At 40.0% G+C, this 19468-nt stretch overlaps 1 protein-coding gene and 1 pseudogene across 4 annotated transcripts in view; both read left to right on the top strand.

Moving 5' to 3' along the window:
• Positions 1–19468, top strand: part of EEFSEC (eukaryotic elongation factor, selenocysteine-tRNA specific) — a 470949-nt gene that overhangs the window by 34558 nt on the left and 416923 nt on the right. The window lies entirely within an intron of this gene.
• On the top strand, positions 8016–12926 carry LOC119045037 (farnesyl pyrophosphate synthase-like; annotated as a pseudogene).

Genomic DNA, 19468 nt, shown 5'->3' with positions numbered 1-19468 from the left:
CCCAAAAGGCCTGTATTTGCATCTTACGTTTCTTTCCTTAATAGTGGCTTGTGACACCTATAGCTATGCTTATTCATAAGAAGTAGTGGAAAGAGCTGGGCTGGGCATGCTGGCTCAGGTTTAAGCCCCAACTCTGGGTTAGCTTGTGATGATGCACTGCTCTGAACCTCAGTTTTCTCAACTTCAAAATGGGGAGAATCACCTTACAGGTTTCCTAAAGTTATGTATAGCATTTATCTCAGTGTCCGAAACCTATAACGTACTCAATGACATATTAGCTCTTGTGACAACTAAATATGATTTAATTTTTAATCTTTAAAAAACTTTATATAAAAAAAATCATTTGTCAGAAATCTTTTTTTTTTTTTTAGAAATCTTATATTTGGTTGGGAATGCAGGCTAGATGGATGGTGTCTGATAGCATGTGTAGTATATGATTTTCACTTCAGCTTTTAAATTGGTGATAATATAGTTGAAAGAAATTCAGTGAACATACTTGAAGTAACCAGAGTGTAAGTACTTCATTGTATTGATCTGGCTGTAAAATTGTGAGTGCAGTTGGAATTGAAGAGAGGAAGGCCCACGATGGGGAAAGACAGTGGAAATCAGAAGAGAAATATGGATGGTTTATTAGAAAGCAGCCTGTTTTGTCTTCTCCTAGGAGCTATCAGTTTGCAGGAAGCCTTGGCTTGTTTTGTGTTTGAAGCTCATAGGTGCTAATCACTGCTGAATGCAGATGTACCCAAAGATATTTAACGGAAGCTGAACTTTTCTTTAAACAATTTTTGCATCAGTATTAAAGAAAAAAAGCATAAAACAGTATAAATGCAAACATAGTATAATTTTAAAAGCTTGAAGTTTAGACTCCAAGAAACTGAATTTAAATCCTGGCTTCAACATTTGTTAGCTGTATGATCTTGGTCAGACAGATAGCTTAACTTCTCTGGCCCTCTACTTCTGGGTCTGCAAAATAGGAAAGAACTATTTCAAGGATTAGAAGAAATACATATCTGGTATATGATAAGCTTTTAGTAAACATGGTTATTGTTATCACTGTTACTTTTTCTCCTGATAATAAAGGTTCCCAGTCTCTTGTGATTCTACAATACTTTGCCAGCTATAAATGTGGGCTTGCCTGAAATACTATAATTTTTCTATAGTATGTATAACTGTATGTACTGGAGCATTGATTCAGTGCTGTGGAGAGGTTTATAAATGAATTTATGACTAAGTTTTGGAAAGCTCTTCTTTGTTAACTCCTTATTTTAAAGCCAAAACAGAAAAAAACTCTTAGTAGTTTATTATCTTTACAGCCTGAATGAGGCCTATGTGTATCCCTGGGGACAAATTCAGAAAACTTTAGTTTTTTAAAAGCCATGTGCATGGTGGGCGCGGGGGCGGTACCCTCATTTAAATCGGGGAAACATTTTTCTCCATGAATTTACTATTTATTTTTGAGCATGCACATTTCCAAATATATCAGATATAAATAAATGAATTTAAGGTTTTAGATTAACAATAAAACGTGAGAAGAGACCTTTACCGGGGATTGAAAAGGTCTTGCTGACTTTCAGTTTCTTCCACATTTGTACTACTCTGCAATTTCTGGATGCTTTCCATCTCTAGCTGAGCCAGAACATACCTCTGTTTCAAAAGTGTAAAGAACTCCATATCTAGTCAAATCTTATTATATTAGACTTTAAAGAACCTCCCACATTATTTTGTTTTGCATTTTGTTATAGCACATATTGCTTAAACTAAGTGGGAAATAGGCTGTGGATTTTTAAAAATATAGAGAATACTAATTTTTGTGTAATTTATCTTAGAGGAGTGGGCTCAAGTTCGTTTTTATAAATAGGAATATTGATTTGCAAAGAAATGAATGAAGGGTAGCAGTCAGGAGAGGATATGCGGCACACTTACAATTTGGAGAAATCACAACCGTAAAATATGGCTAGACATTTCTTATATAAGTGGATAGGCGGTCTGGTTCACACACAAAAAAATGCTCCTTAACACAAACATGCTGGACTTTGAGGTGAATTTCAGATGATTGGATTAGTTTATATATACCTTGGTACCTGGGTGGAAACTCATGGCAAAATAGTATAGAACAGTAAATGCATGTAAGCAGATAAAACAGAGCTTGGAGTTATGAGTTATATAGTAAAAATGAGCAGACTAAGTAGTTTTCAGTGAAGTTTTTATTATTTTGGAAGTAGGTCTTTTTAATTGTCTTAAAGGAATGTCTCTCTTGGGCAAATTTGAAATATAAAAACTATCTTATTTTCCTATAAAAGAAACATTTAAATACCTCCCACACCCATAAAGTGTTTCAGCATATAAAGTGAAACTGGAAGTAGTTTTGATAAGTAACATATTTTGTCGGCTGAGGAGAAGCACTAGAAAATTCAGTTTCTGAAGCCCATTTTTTTATGAGAAGTCAGCAGTATCCACACAAATTATCAAGTGAATTTTTTCTCTAAATTTTGCTTCTGTTGTATTCACACTCAAAGTTATTTAAAAGTGAAATTTCTAAATAAAACTTTCTAAAGATTAGTCCATTTTGGGGAATGCAAATTGGTAGAAGCAGTGCATAAAATCCAAGGACAAAATGACATGTTTTTTCCCATTAAACTCATTTAATGTTTGATGTTTCAAAACTCATATTGAATCTTACAATGGAACATTTGTGATTAATGATTAACACTTTTGATTAATGGTGATTAATAGGTGGGAGAAGCTAGCTGAGTATGAAACTATACAGGGATTTGATATATATTTCTAGGGCATTTTCACTGTGATACCGGGGATTGAAATTTTTGTTTTTTACAGGAAAGAAAGTTTGCTGTGAACTTTACTACTTGGGAATCACAGGTTTAATTCTGCCTTGTTCTAGTAAAACGAAAATTAGCCCTTGATACTCTTTTAATCTCTTGAATGAATAGGAACTAATTCTGAATCTGATTTTACTGAAGCAGTCTCTCTGTTTCCATTTCCCAAAGTGGAAAAAACATGTTCTGTGTAGAGAAATGTGAGATGCTGGCTGCATGGGGGACGAAAGGGGTTAGGGAAGCTATTTGCAAAACTATTTAAAATAAATTTGTGGGGTCAAACATGAAACACAGTTGCCAAAGAGGAAGGAAAAAAATGCCTTAGGTCGATCAGCTAAAAAAATAGCATAGGCATTCATATTGGCTAGAGGATTGTGTATTTCTTGCTAATCAGTGTAGATAATATTTGAGTATCTTCGTCTAGATCTCATTGCCTTTATATCAGGGAAATTAACTTAAAGGGGCATGTCTTACTTAAAGGGTTGATTTTAAAGGGAACAAATACCAGTTGGAAGAGAGATGTTAGCTGTTTAACTCATTGTCCAAAGACTGCTCAGACTTGAGTCTCGCTCTCTAACTTGCAGTTTGTCCATCAGACGAAGCTGGGGCAGATAGGCTTGCGTTAGCACTTCGTTTAAAAGCCATGAGTACTTTTAAATTTAAACGCGAGAAGTTATCTTGGTGAAGCTCTGAATGGGAGGTTGCTGGATCATGGAATTTGGCCCACAGTTTAGCAAGTTCAGCAGGGATTTTGGAGTCCGAAGCAATTAATATGCAAGTACATTTGAGTCAGCAAGGTAGGAGATTACTGTCTTATCAGGATAAGAAAAATTTCTTTCCCCAAGATCCATACTTTTTAGTAGATAGATAAAACCCATTGTTTGAGGTTCATGTTTGAGAGTGACCACATCAAATTGCCAGATTTTAACCACTAAAATGAGAGGGAATAATTATATAAAAGCAAAACTTTCATACTATTATTTTGTATTTTGCATTGTGCTTATTTTAGAGGAGATTCCAGTTTCCAGTTTCATTTATCACTTTTTTTCCTTATTTGCTCTTGTGGGTTGGGAGAAAACTTAATTTTCTTTGTTGAAAAAAATCATTCATTGAACTGATTGAGGCACAGAAGTTGTTTTTGTCTTGTCAATTGAGTACTTAAAAAGACAAAACTAAAAAGGATTTCAATATGTAGCTAAAACTGCAAGTGTCCTATAAATCCAAACGTGCTCCAAAGCCGTGTGATCTCTTGACCAAATGACCTGGCTTGGAGTAACAGTTATTTCTTTGATAAATTCCTTCCCCTTGTTCAGAGCCAAAATCCTTATGCCTATATTTTTCTTTTTATTTTCACATCGGAGGCAGCTTTTCACACATGCTTATGCACTTTTGGGGTGGGGTATGCTTAATACTATTTCCTTGTCTTTATTTTATTTTTTAAAATATATTTTATCAATTGTGCTATTATAGTTGTTCCATTTTTTTCTCCGCATATTCCCCTCTGCCCTGCACACCTCTGCCACCAGCATTCCTCCCACCCACTTAGTTCATGTCCATGGGTCATATAAGTTCTTTGGTTTCTCCATGTCCTATATTGTTCTTAACCTCCCCAGTCTATTTTGTACCTACCAATTGTGCTTCTTATTCCCTGTACCTTTCCCTCCTTTCTCCTTCCTCCTCCTCCCTGTCGATAACTCTCCATGTGATCTCCATTTCTGTGATTCTGTTCCCGTTCTCATTGTTTCCTTAGCTTTTTTTTTTGGTTCAATGGTTGATAATTGTGAGTTTCTTGTCATTTTACTGTTCATAGCTTTTAAAACAACAATAAAAACTTGTATTTATTTTTTCCTTAATATATTTTATTGATTATGCTATTATAGTTGTCCCATTTTCCCCCTTCCCTCCCCTTCATACCACACACCCCCTCCTACCCATATTCACCCCCTTTAGTTCATGTTCATGTGTCATACTTATGTTCTTTAGCTCCTACATTTCCATTCTTACCCTCCCCCTGTCTATTTTCTACCTACCATCTATGCTACTTATTCTCTGTACCTTCTCCCCACTTCTCCTCCTCCCACTCCCCTGTTGCTAACCCTCCATGTGATCTCCATTTCTGTGGTTCTGTTCCTGTTCTGCTTGTTTGTTTCTGTTTTTGTTTTAGGTGTGGTGGTTAGCAATTGTGAGTTTGCTGTCATTTTACTGTACTTGTTTTTTACCTTCTTTTTCTTAGATAAGTCCCTTTAACATTTCATATAATAAGGGCTTGGTGATGATGAACTCCTTGAATTTGATCTTATCTGAGAAGCACTTTATCTGCCCTTTCATTCTAAATGAAAGCTTTGCTGAATAGAGCCATCTTGGATGTAGGTCCTTGCCCTTCATGACTTTGAATACTTCCTTCCAGCCCCTTTTTGCCTCTAAGGTCTCTTTTGAGAAATCAGTTTACAGTCTGATGGGCACTCCTTTGTAGGTCACTCTCTCCTTTTGTCTTGCTGCTTCTAGGATTCTCTTCTTAATTTTTATCTTGGGTAATATAATTATGATGTGCCTTGGTATGTTTCTCCTTGGGTCCACCTTCTTTGGGACTACTCAGCTTCCTGGATTTCCTGGAATTCTATTTCCTTTGCCAGATTGGGGAAGTTATTCTCCTTTATTATTTATTCAAAGAACTTTTGCACTTGTTGCTCTTCTCTTCCCCTTCTGGTACCCCTATAATTCAGATGTTGGAACGTTTAAAGATGTCCTGGAGGTTCCTATGCCTCTCCTCATTTTTCTGAATTCTTATTTCTTCATTCTTTTCTGTTTGGTTGTTTCCTTCTTCCTTCTGGTCCACTCCATTGATTTGAGGCCCAGTTTCCTTCCCATCACTATTGGTTCCCTGTGCATTTTCCTTTATTTCACTTGGTGTTGCCTTCATTTTTTTTGTCTGATTTGTGACCAAATTCTACCAATTCTGTGAGCATGTTGATTACCAGTGTTTTAAACTCTGCGTCTGATAGGTTGGCTATCTCTTTGTCACTTCGTTGTATTTTTTCTGGAGCTTTAATCTGTTCTTCCCTTTGGGCTTTTTTTTTTTTTTTGTCTTGACATGTCTGTTATGTAGTTAGGGCAGAGCCTTAGGTGTTCACCAGGCCAGGGCAACCCACGTCGCTGTGTTGTGACCCTGTATGTGAGTCAGGGGTTTGAGAGGGAACAATGGCACTTGCTCAGCTGTCTGCCAGATTTCATTAACTTCCCCCACTTCACCTAAGTAAATTGGGCCCTTTTGGTGCTGATTCCTGTGTGGGTGGGTTTGTGTACATTCTAGGACCCTGTGGGTCTCTCCAGCAAACTCTTCTGTGAGGCTGGGAGTCTGTCCTGCTGCTGCCTCAGCCCCCACCGGTGTTTTCAATCGGTGTTTTGAGGGTTTATTTCCCTGTGCTGGGTCCCTGGGTTGTGCGGTCTGTCTTGCTCCCCAGTTTCACCTGGCGTATCTGCCCATGAATGTGGGACCACCTGGTCTGCCAGCCGCCTTGTGGGCCATGCACCTCCACAGTCGCCACCTGGCTGGGTCTGCCAGACACACTGCTTTGCTGTGACCCGTCTCTGCCGGACTCTGGCCCTCCTACCGGTCTGGATGAATGTATCTACTAACTCCTTGGTTGTCAGACTTCCATACAGTTCAATTTTTTGTTAGTACTGGTGGTTTTTTGTTCCTAAATTGTTGTTGTCCTTTTTTTGGTTGTGGGAGGAAGTACAGTGTGTCTACCTACGCCTCCATCTCGGTGGGAAGTCCTGTTCTCATAGTTTTTAACATCTTCTTTTTCTTAAATAAGTCCCTTTAACATTTCATATAATAACGGCTTGGTAATGATAAACTCCTTTAACTTGACCTTATCTGGGAAGTACTTTATCTGCCCTTCCATTCTAAATGATAGTTTTCCTGGATAAAGTAATCTTGGATATAGGTCTTTGCCTTTTATGACTTCAAATACTTCTTTCCAGTCCCTTCTTGCCTATGAGGTTTCTTTTGAGAAATCAGTTGATAATCTTATGGGAACTCCTTTGTAGGTAACTGTCTCTTTTTCTCTTGCTGCTTTTCCATTTCTTTCCTTATCTTTAATCTTTGGTAGTGTAATTGTGATGTGTCTTGGTGTGTGCTTTTTTGGGTCCAACTTCTTTGGGGCTCTCTGAGCTTCCTGGACTTCCTGGAAATCTATTTCCATTGTCAGAATGAGGAAGTTCTCCTTCATTACTGTTTCAAATAAGTTTTCAATTTCTTGTTTTTCTTTCTCTTCTGGTACCCCTATAATTCAGATGTTGGAATGTTTAAAGATATCCTGGAGGTTCCTAAGCCTCTCCTCATTTGTTTTGAATTCTTATTTCTTTATCCTGTTCTGTTTGGATGTTTATTTGTTCCTTTTGTTCTACATCATTGGTTTGAGTCCCAGTTTCCTTCCCTTCCCTGTTGGTTCCCTGTATATTTTCCTTTATTTCACTTTGCATAGCCATCACTTCTTCCTGTATTTTGTGACCATTATCAGCCACTTCTGTGAGCATCCTGCTTACCAGTATTTTGAACTTCACATCTGGAAGGTTGGCTATCACTTCATTACTTAGTTCTGTTTTTGGAGCTTTGATTTGTTCTTTCATTTTTGCCATTTTTTTTTTTTTGTCTCAGCACACCTGTTACATTGTAAGGGGTGGGGTCATAGGTATTTTTCAGGGTGGAACAACCTACTTTGCTTTGTTGTTGTGCTCTATGTGGGGGAGGTGTCTGAAAGGGAAAGATGTCACTTGCTTGGGTCTCTGTTGGCTTTCAGTCACTTCCTTTGCTACCCACAGGCAAATTGGGCCCTTCTGATGCTGATTCCTGTGTCTGTCGGCCTGTGTACATTCCAGGACTCTGTGGCTCTCTCCAGTGAACTCTCCTGTGAGGCTGGGACTTTCTTCTGCCACTGCAATTTCCACAAGTTTTTACAGCCAGAGGTTTTGAGGCATTATTTCTCCGTGCTGGAACTCTTGGTTATGCAGTCTGTATCACTTCCCAATTTTTCTCCCGGTTTATTCAAAGGCAAATGTGGGATAGCCCAGTATGCCAGCAGCTTCCTTGCTGTGTGTCCTCTCTGCCCCCAATGCCCATCTCCTCCTCCTACCAGTCTGAATGAATGTTTCTTCTTTAACTCCTTGGATATCAGACTTCCGTACAGTTTTATTTTATGGCAGCTCTGGTTGCTTTTTTTATTTTAAATTTTTTGTTGTCCTTTTGGTTGTGCAAGGAGGCAAAGTGTGTCTACCTGTTCCTCCATCTTGGCTGGAAGTCTATATCCTTGTCTTTAATGAGGAGAGTAAGACCTAAAGAATTATGAGGATGGCTTTGAAATAACATGTATGAGATGCTGATGTAGTGATAGGCAACACTATCAGATGTGGAGATGCATCTTTCTCTCCTCCTACACTTAGTGGGAGACAGGTAGTCCTGCATTCAGGGAATGTGGGAGGGCTCTGAGAGAAGGAAGATCACTGGGTCCAGGGACTGGGAGGAACTAGGAGCTACCAGGTAATTGAGGCTTGGAAATTGTTGCTTTACTCAAGAAAAGGGTCACAACAGTAAAATTTAGTCTTTGAAAATCACGTGTGACTTAAAAATAGAACATGAAAACAGTGGTTCATGGAGACCTTTTACTTTTGGGAGTTTTGATTTGACTGTCTGCCTAACTTCAGGAGTTTAGGGATGTCAGTAACTTGGGAGAAGACCGTTGCTCCTGGGTAGCAAGATGCCCTTTTTATAGGGCCTGAGCCTGCCCTTTTGCTAGGGCCTTAAAAATGTGTAGCCTTGGCTGCTTGAGGGTCCTTCAGGACATGAGTTTGGAATGCCTAGCCAACTGAGCATATTCTTTGGACAGGTAACACAGGGACCCAGGCTGGAGGTGAGTGGTTGTGTGACCTGGCTGCCTGATAGAGGGCCTCCAGGGTTTCCTGTGGGGCATTGCCTTTCCTTCCAACCTTTCTATTTCAGATGAAAGGTAAAATACTTTGGAGAATAATTTTCATTGTTTCTATTCTCAAATCTTTTTCTTGTGTGTAGAGCATTCTGTTTGTTTACTATCTTTTCATCAAACCCTTAGCCTGAAAAAGAACCTGCATCCAGCAACAGAGTACTTCACTCCTCCCTCAGAATGAATGGAGACCAGAAATTGGATATTTATGATTAAAAAAAAAAAGCAGAGTTTCATCCAACATTTCTCCGAGATTGTCAGAGTGCTGGCTCAGGATGACATGGGGCACCCAGAAAAGTAGGAGATGCTATTGCCCTTCTCAAGGAGGTCCTAGAGTACAATGTCATTGGAGGCAGGTACCAGCAGGGTATGACTGTGCTGATAACATTCCAGGATCTGGTGGAACCAAGAAAGCTGGATGCTGACAGTCTTCAGCAGGCCATGACTATGGGCTGGTGTGTGGAACTGCTCCATGCTTTCTTCCTAGTGTCAGATGACATTATGGATTCATCACTCACCTGATGGGGGCAGATCTGCTGGTATCAGAAGCCAGGCATTGATGGCATTGGATGCCATCAATGATGTAATTCTTCTGGAAGCATGTACCTACTGACTGCTCTATAGCCGGGAACAGCCCTATTACCTGAACCTGATTAAGTTTTTCCTGCAGCATTTTTATCAGACTGAGATTGGACAGATTCTGGACCTCATCACAGCCCCTCAAGGCAGCATGGATCTTGGCAGATTCACTGAAAAGAGGTACAAATCTGTTGTCAAGTGTAACACAGCTTTGTACTCCTTCCTGTAGTTGCTGCCATGTATGTGGTGGGCATTGATGGGGAGAAGGAATATGCCAATACCAAGGAGATCCTGCTGGAGATGGAGAGTTTCTTTCAAATTCAGGTGATTACCTTGATCTCTTTGGGGACTGCAGTGTGACAGGCAAGATTGGCACTGACATCTAGGACAGTAAATGCAGCGGGCTGGTGGTTCAGTGTCTGCCACAGGCCTTTCCGGAACAGCACCAAGTCTTGCAGGAGAATTATGGACAGAAGGATGCAGAGAAGGTGGCCTGGGTGTACGAGGAGCTGAATCTGCAGGCTGTGTTCATGCAGTGTGAAGAAGACAGTTACAGCCACCTTGTGGGTCTCATTGAGCAGCACTCACTGCCACTGCCCCCAGCCATCTTTGTGAGGCCGGCACACAAGATCCGCAAGCAGATAAAATGACCTAGAGACTACCAGGGCAGGGAGGGGAGATTCTCAATAAATTATAATAAATCAAACAAAACAAAACAAGTCAAAACAATCCTTAGTTTGTGCCTACATTATTCTGAGTAGATCCCATGTGCTTGGCAAATGGATGGGCCACCTGAGCACTTTTTTTTTGGTGTTTTCAGTCATGGTCCTTAAGTCTCAAGGGATATTGCCATTCTCCATTGTTATTCCAGAATTAGGGGGTGGGGAGAAAGATACCAAACCAAACAAAAAAGAAGCCTTGATATGAAATGGAAGTAGAACTTGGCAGTGGCTAGTGGAGATGTGATAAGAAGTTTAAAGTATCTCTCCTTTGGAAAGTCTTTTGGAGAAGAACTTGTCTCCCAGCATGTCAGTTCCTGGAAGACACCACAACTGGGCTAACTGGGGGTGGGCTCCTCCTCATTGCTCTGAGGATGTGTTTCTTTTACTTGAGAAGTGTCTTCAATAATAAGTGATACATGAGCAATGCAAGTTAAATTCTTATTTACTTATTATTTAGTCGGAGAAAATGCCCAGATGAAGTTTATGGACAGCAGCTAACGATAATAAAGCTGCATGTTTGAGTATCTCAGTACATCTTAATCCATATAGCTCATTTAGTCCTTCAAAGAGTTCTTGGAGGAAAGTGGGGTTTTTTGTTTATTTTTTTACATAAATGAAGAAGAGGTTGAGTAACTACTCAAAATTATATAGCAGGAAAGTGACTGATCCAGGATTTAAAAAACAGTATTATGTTTTTAAATTTTTGATTAGGTAATAATACATGCACAGGGTAGAAAATTAAAACAATACTAAAAGATATACAGTGAAAGGTATTTCTTCCTCTGGTCTCTGTGCCTAGTTTCCTAATTCACCTTCTTCCCCACATATCAATTTTTATTTATGAATGTATTTTGGAGACGAGTCCATATTAGTATGTAATAGCTTCATCTTACTCTTTTAAAAAAATTTTATTGTTGTTCAAGTACAATTTTCTGCCTTTTCCTCCCACTTTCCCCCCAACCTCAGCTATCCCACCTCTCTCTTCTGATTCTAACTCCCTTGGTTTTGTCCATGTGTCATTTATAGTTGTTCCTGAAAACCCTTCATCTTTTTCCCCCCATTATCCAATCCCATCTCCCCTCTCGTTACTGTCCATTTGTTCTTTATTTGAATGCCTCTGGTTATATTTTGCTTGCTTGCTTGTTTTGTTGATTAGGTTCCACTTAAAGGTGAGATCATGGCCAAGATGAAGGTGTAGGTAGACACACTGTGCCTCCTTGCACAACCAAAAGAATTACAACAACAAATTTAAAAACATAAACCAACCAGGATTGACAGAAAATTGAACTGTATGGAATTCCAACAACCAGGAGTTAAAGAAGAAACATTCATTCAGATTAGCTGGAGGGGTGGAGATAGGCAGCCGGGTAGAGAGGAACCCCGGCAAGGCGGCGGCTGGTGGACCAGACAAGGTGGCCACTGGAGGACCAGGTAGTCCTACATTCATGTGCAGATAAACCAGGAGGAACAACTGGGGAGCAAGACAAACCAAACAACGCAGGGTTCCAGTGTGGGGAAATAAAGCCTCAAAACCTCTGATGGAAAACTCCTGTGAGGGTTGAGGCAGCAGTGGGAGAGACTCCCAGTCTTACAGGAGAGGTTGTGGGAGAGACCCACAGGGTCCTAGAACATACACAAACCCACCCATCTGGGAAGCAGCACCAGAAGGGCCCAATTTGATTGTGGGTAGCCAGGGAAGTGACTGAAAACTGGCAGAGAGCTTAGCAAGTCCATTGTTGCCTCTCAGACCCACCCTCCCAAATACAGCGTCACAAGACAGCAATGTGGGTTGCCCGGCCCTGGTGAACACTTAAGGCTCCGCCGTTTGCTACGTAACAGGCACACCCAGACAAAAAAAATGGCCCAAATGAAAGAACACATCAAAGCTCCAGAAAAAATACAACGAAGTGACAAAGAGATAGCCAACCTATCAGATGCAGTTCAAAACATTGGTAGTCAGGATGCTTCAGGAACTCACTGGGTACTTCAACAGCATAAAAAAGACCCAGGCAGCAATGAAGGTTGCATTATGTAAAAATAAAGAAAAATCTACAGGGAACCAACAGTGACAGAAAGAAAACCAGGACTCAAATCAACAGTTTGGACCAGAAGGAAACAACCAAACAGAAAAGAATGAAGAAATAAGAATTCAGAAAAATGAGGAGAGGCTTAGGAACCTCCAGGACATCTTTAAATGTTCCAACATCCGAATTATGGGGGTACCAGAAGGGGAAGAGGAACAGCAAGAAGTGGAAAACTTATTTGAACAAATAATAAAGGAGAACTTCCCCAATCTGGCAAAGGAAATAGAATTCCAGGAATTCCAGGAAGCTGAGAGTCCCAAAGAAGGTGGACTTAAGGAGGAACATACCAAGGCACATAATAATTACATTACCCAAGATAAAAATGAAGGAGAGAATCCTAGAAGCAGCAAGACAAAAGGAGAGAGTGACCTACAAAGGAGTGCCCATCAGACTGTAAGCTGATTTCTCAAAAGAGACCTTACAGGCAAGAAGGGGCTGGAAAGAAGTATTCTAAGACATGAAAGGCAAGGACCTACAACCAAGATAGCTCTATTCAGCAAAGCTTTCATTTAGAATGGAAGGACAGATAAAATGCTTCTCACATAAGGTCAGGTTAAAAGAGTTCATCATCACCAAGCCCTTATTATATGAAATGTTAAAGGGACTTATCTAAGAAAAAGAAAATTAAAAACATGTAAAATGACAGCAAACTCAGAATTATTAACAACCACACCTAAAACAGAAACAAACTAAGCAAACAAGTAGAACAGGAACAGAACCACAGAAATGGAGATCACATGGAGGGTTAGCAACGGGAGTGGGAGGGGGATAGAGGGGAAAAAGGTACAGAGAATAAGTAGCATAGATGGTAGGTAGAAAATAGACAGGGGAAGGGTAAGAATAGTATGGGAAATGTAGGAGCTAAAGATTGTATGTGTATGACCCATGGACATGAACTAAAGGGAGGGAATGTGGGTGGGAGAGGGTGTGTAGTGTAGAGGGGAATGAAGGGGGTGAAATGGGACAACTATAATAGCATAATCAATAAAGTATATTAAACAAATAAACAAAACAAAAAACAACCTTTAAAAAACAACAAAAACAAACCTAGCAAACAACTAGAACAGGAACAGAATCATAGAAATGGAGATCACATGGAGGGTTATCATGGGGGAGGGGGAAAAGGCGGGAAAATATACAGAGAATAAGCATAAATGCTAGTTAGAAAATAGATGGGAGGATAAGAATAATATAGGAAATGTAGAAGCCAAAGATTGTATGTGTATGACCCATGGATGTGAACTAAAGGGGGGGAATGTGGGTGGGAAGGGGCATTCAGGGCAGAGGGAAATAAAGTGGGGGAAATGGGACAACTGTGTTAGCATAATCAATAAGATATATTAAAAAATGGTGAGATCATATGGTATTTGTCCCTCACCACCTAGCTTATTTCACTTAGCATAATGCTTTCCAGTTCTATCCATGCTGTTGCAAAGGGTAGGAGCTCCTTCTTTCTTTCTGCTGCATAGAATTCCATTGTGTAAATGTACCATAGTTTTTCGATCCACTCATTTACTGATGGGCACTTAGGTTGCTTCCAGCCCTTGGCTACTGTAAATTGTGCTGCTGTGAACATTGGGGTGCATAGGTTCACTTGGATTGGTGTTTCAGGGTTCTTAGGATATAATCCCAGCAGTGGAATTGCTGGGTCAAAAGGCAATTTCATTTTTAGTTTTCTGAGGAAATTCCATACTCTTTTCCATAATGGTGGTGCCAGTCTGCAATCCCACCAACAGTGCACTAGGGTTCTCTTTTCTCCACATCCTTTCCAACACTTGTTGTTTATTGCTTTGTTTATCATGGCCATTCTGACTGGTGTGAAGTGATTCTCATTGTGGTTTTAATTTTCATTTCTCTAATGGCTAGCGATGTTGAGCATTCTTTCATATGTCTCTGGACCCTGTGTATGTCCTCCTTGTAGATTTGTCTGTTTAAGTCCTTTGGCCATTTTTTAATTGGGTTTTTTGACTTCCTAGAGTGGAGTTGTGTGTGTTCTTTATATATTTTGGAGATCAATCCCTTGTCTGAGGTATCACTGGCAAATATATTTTCACATACAGTTGTTTTCTTTTCATTTTAATGGTGTTTTCTTTAGTGTGTAGAAGCTTTTTATTTTGATGAGGTCTCATTTGTTCATTCTTTCCTTTAGTCTTTCCTTGCTCTAGGGGACATGTCAGTGAAGATATTGCTGCATGGAATATCTGAGATTTTACTGTCTGTGTTCTCCTGAAGGATTTTTATGGTGTTATAACTTATATTTCAATCTTTTATCCACTTTGAATTTATTTTTGTTCATGGTGTAAGTTGGTGATCAAGTTTCATTGTTTTGCATGTAGCTGTCCAGCTTTCCCAACATGATTTGTTGAGGAGGCTATTTTTTCTCAATTTTATGCTTCTTCTGCCTTTGTCAAATATTAATTGACCCTAGAGACTTGGTTACATCTTATTCTTTTTAATGGAAGTCATCTCCCCCATCTCCTAAGGATGACTCTGTTATTTCAAACAACACTGAATGGACTTGGTTATTTTGTCTTTTATATTTGTGTTCATATTATAAGATAGGTTCCTACAGACATAACTTTGCCTGGATATGTGGCATTCTTAGTTGTAGGCCTGTGTACACACCATTGATCACTCTCTTCTCAGTTGGGTTTAATGCTGTTGTCCTTGCCTAGATTGGCCAGGTGCTCCCACCAGCCCTTTTGCCCATAGAGACCTGGCGACAGCTCCTGCTTTGCTCTTGGCCTACCTTCTGCTAGCTACTGAGAGCCTGTGATTTGAGTAGGTGCCCTTGCTGGAGGGAAGGTGCAGTGAGAGGCCTTTCCATTTTTCCTGTTTTGTTTTCTGTCATTTTGTCCTCTGCAATCCCATTGGCACAGGCTTGAATTCTAGTTCTACTGTTTTATTTAGTTGAGTGACCTCAGGCAACTTATTTAATCTCCCTGAGCTTCAGGTTTATGAGTAAAATTGGTGCTTATAATACCTACTTGTGAGATTAGCTATGAAAAAATAGAATAATGCTCCTTCTAGTAGGAGCTCCTTCTAATAATGCTAACTACCAGTAGTTAGCATTATTGAGCTTTGACTGTGTCAGGCACTGTTGTAAATCCCTTAACTTGTGTTATCATATCTCTTATCCATTATACCCATTATCATATCTTATCCCAGAGATGATTATTTCTTCCCAAGGAAGACTGTTGAAGTTTTGCTTCTTACCATGCATATTAGCAATGTGATCTGGAACAAGATACATCATCTTTATGTACCTTTGTTTCCATGTCTATACCACAGGGATAGTAACACTTTATCTTCTCATGTCATCGTGAGGACTGATATATGCAGAGCACCCTCCCCAGTACCTGGCACATAGTAGGTCCTCATTTAATGTGTTGGTTCTTTTTCTTCTTCCTTTTGCTGATTCATAGACTACTAGAGGGAATTTGAGGGTTCCTCAAATGTGTTTATATAATGAGTTGCTGTAAAGTCGCTTTCTGTGCACTGTCCCTGTAAGAAAGGATTGTATATACGGTAATATTTAATTGGGGAAGCGGAGTGGGCACTTCATATTTTGAAGTTTAAGTCTGACTACTTTCTGTATTGTCTAAGAAGATACCATACACTGCCCCCAGGAGCAGCATTGCAGATTGGGGCTTCTTTTGTCATCACTCTTTTATTGTTTCCCAGAGAGGCAGTACGAATAAATGGAGAGACATCACAGCAAAAATATAGGTGCATTTAATTGGTCTGGCCTTCCAAATATCCACAAATCCCAAAAACTACTTTAATGTTTTTTGATATTTCCTTCAAGTTTTTTTTAATGGTGATAAAATCTACCTAGTGTAAAATTTACTTTTAAACCATTTTAAATATATTTGATTGAATATGTTATTACTGTTGTTTCAAATTCTCCCCTTTTATCCTCGTCCACCTGGTATCCCCCATTCCCTCCAGCAGTCCCACCCTGTTAATGTCCATGGGTCATGCATATAAGTTCTTTGGTAATTCCATTTCATATTCTGTTCTTAACATCCCCCTGTCTTTTTTGTACCTACCAATTTGTACTTATTCCCTGCACGTTTTCCCCCATTCTCCCACTTCCCCCACCCAACTGTTAAACTGTCAAATGATCTTCATATTTATAATTCTGTTTCTGTTCTGCTTGTTTGATTAGTTCATTTTTTAGATTCAGTGATTGATAGCTGTGAATTGATTGCCATTTATATGTTCATAGCTCTGATCTTTTTTTTTTCCCTAAAATTAGTCAGTTTCTGTCACTTGTGAGGAAAATATTATTCATTTGTATCTTAGTGAATGGACCTATGCAGTGAAGGGTGCATGTCATTTTTTTTTTGTATAAATGTGCATTTTGTACTTACCAGGAACGGGGCATGCTGAATGCTTAGGCACTGAAAACACCCTGGCAGGTAAAGGATGGCCCTGCCTGGTAGGACTCACTGTGTTGGAGTATAGGGAATAGCAAATGTGCAAGAACCAAGAGAGCGCTGTAAGGATTCTGAGGCTCTAGGATAATCAGGGAAGGCTTTCAGAGGAGGTGAAGTTGCAGCGTGGAGTCTCTCTGGAGATACATGAGAGATTGTGAGTTTCAGGAGAAGGGTACCGTGTATACAGGGGCTCAGGAGCCTGAAGGATTCTGGTTATGAGAGATGGGGGATTGACCACCTCAGAGATTTGTGTGGTTTTAAGCAGGGAAATGGAGATCTGAGGTTTACAAAGCTAACCCTGGTGAGAGTAGAGGGATGAGAGGCTGGGAGACCATTTTGGAGGTGGGGCTGCAGATTAGGTGGTAAGGTGGGGATGGAAAGGGAGGAGGAACCCCAAGTTAGGATTGGTAGACTGTTCAAACTGTGGGACTGGTTCCCTTTTGGAGATAGCACAGTTTAAAGAAGGGGAAGGAAGGAGAGAGGGTGGTTAGAATAGAATAGGTGAGAGGTGTGGGTGTGGGACAGGGTCAGAACTCTACTGCAATGAGGCCTGGAAGTCAGGCAGGGCTGGGGCAGGCCTGGGGGTGGCAGCTTCCGGGCACCTCTTTGGGGTAAATGAAGAGCTCCATTTGACTTTGTTTTATGCCAGTCAGGTGCAGGTTTTGGATTCTTGGCTAGTTGCCATGTTGCCTCCAGCAAAGGTTTGGCGGCCTCAATATTATTGACCCTTTTTGCTGGATGGTGAACATATCTGCCTTGCAGACCTGGCTCTGGAATCAGGTATTTGGAATGCATAGCTAATGTGTTCCACTCAGACTTTGGTATTATTATTATTCCACAGTATCACATCTAATTGACTATTTCCAAACATTCCTCTACATTTTGACTATACAAGCAAGGTGGGTTGCCAGCAGCCCCTCTTCATTCAGGCTATCTCATCTGTGAAGTGCACTGGCAACCCCTTTACCCAAGCACCTGGCTCCTCTAGGCCCTGGTTTATCTCCCAACTTCATCCGCCTGGCCTGGCCCTCCTCACTTTGGAGTTGGATGATGGGCTATGGTGTACAAAGGCCAGTTTTAGCTCTGTGACTTCCATTCCCTCCATATGTGTTTGTTGATCTGTGTGTAGCTGAATGGGCAGGGTTGCTGAGGTACCCAGTACCTGGCATAGGGGGAGGCCTGAGGAGCAGTGTTTCCAAGTTGTGTTGCTCCCACAATAGTGAGATCAGCAATGGTGTTAGGGGCTACTCAGATCAGGTGACATTGAATCGTCTGGTTAGTGAGTCCTTGCCTTCTCAGTCTTCCAAAGAGAGAGGACCATAGTCTCTCTATACACTGCTGATTTTCCTTCCTGACCAGGAGCAAGTGGCTCACAGAAGGCAAAAGCACAGCAACATCATTTAATTTTTATATTTTTATGGTATTTTTTACCTTCTAATTTTGGCATGTCATTGTTTTTCATTTCTGTCAGCCATAAAAGGTTTCCTTTAGGGGTATTTTTTTAAATTGTGGTAAAATATACATAGCAAAATTTACCATTTTAACTATTTGTAAGTGTATATTTCATTACATAAGTATATCCACAATGTTGTAGAGTCATACCATTATCTATTTCCAAAATTTTCCATTATGTCAAACTAAAAATTCATACCATTAAACAATAACTTCCTATTTATTTCTTCTCCAGCCCCTGGCAACTGCCATTCTACCTTCTGTCTCTACAAATTTGTCTCTTTTAGGAGCTTCAAATTAGTAGAATCATAAAGTTCTTTTGTGTCTGGCTTATTTCACTAAGTATTAAGTTTTTAAGATTTATGTATGTTATAGCACGTAGCATGTAGAATTTTCCTTCTTTTTAAGGCTGAATAATATTCTATTGTATGGATATACCATATTTTGGTTTTCCTTCATCAGTCGATGGACATGAGTTTTTTCTGCCTTTTGTCTATTGTGAACAGTGCTGCTGTGAATGTTGGCATACAAGTATCTGTTCAATTCATTTGGGGATATACCTAAGAGTAGAATTGTTGGATAAAGTGATAAACTTTTCATTAAGAAAAAATGTGTTTTTTTAAAGGCAAAATTAATTATTTAGAGAAAAATATTGAATAACAGTGTGGGTGTCATTGTGATATAGTGGAAAAGTTGGAGCTGGACAGCAGTGACAGCTTATGTAGAAATGCAATGTCTAACCACCCTGGACAGAGCTCAGTCTGCTCCAGCTATCATCTCTGTTGCTTTGGGCCATTACTTTACCTCCAAGCCTCAGCTTGTCCATCTGTAAAGTGGTGGGATACTTCATTTCCCCTCATGTTGCTGTGTGGTTCTGATGTGGTCAGATATGAGAAACCTAGAGGTTCTCATTGCTGGTACCTCTTATTGCATTCCTCTCCACATGCTCAGACACCATGGTGCTGCAGCAGGAACTGGATCTGCTCTTCTGCAAGCTCCTTAAAGGGTGTGCATGTGGTATTCTGACCTGGAGTCTTGTTTCCCTAAATACATACTTCCCATTCCTGCCTACTGCTCCAACCCCTAGAATAGAGCCCAAATGGTCAGGGAGCTCCCTGAACTTTACAAATATGTGTTTTAACTTTATTTTTATTGTTTACCCTATTAGAGTTGTCCCCATTTTTTCCTCTTTGCCCACCTTCACCATGCTCTCACCTCTACTTCTCGGAGGATGTCACACTATTTTCTTTTTTTTTTAAAAAGATGTTATTTATTTATTTATTTTTAGAAAGGGGAAGGGAGGGAGAAAGAGAGGGAGAGAAAGATAAATGTGCAGTTGCCTCTCATACTCCCTCTTCTGCACAGCTAAAGAAA

Source organism: Artibeus jamaicensis, unplaced genomic scaffold (genome assembly GCF_021234435.1).
Source record: "Artibeus jamaicensis isolate MK-2021 breed Jamaican fruit bat unplaced genomic scaffold, CSHL_Jam_final contig_558, whole genome shotgun sequence".
Classification (NCBI taxonomy): domain Eukaryota; kingdom Metazoa; phylum Chordata; class Mammalia; order Chiroptera; family Phyllostomidae; genus Artibeus; species Artibeus jamaicensis.
The sequence above is the reverse complement of the archived record's forward strand: the minus strand, read 5'-3'. Positions and strand labels throughout refer to the sequence as shown.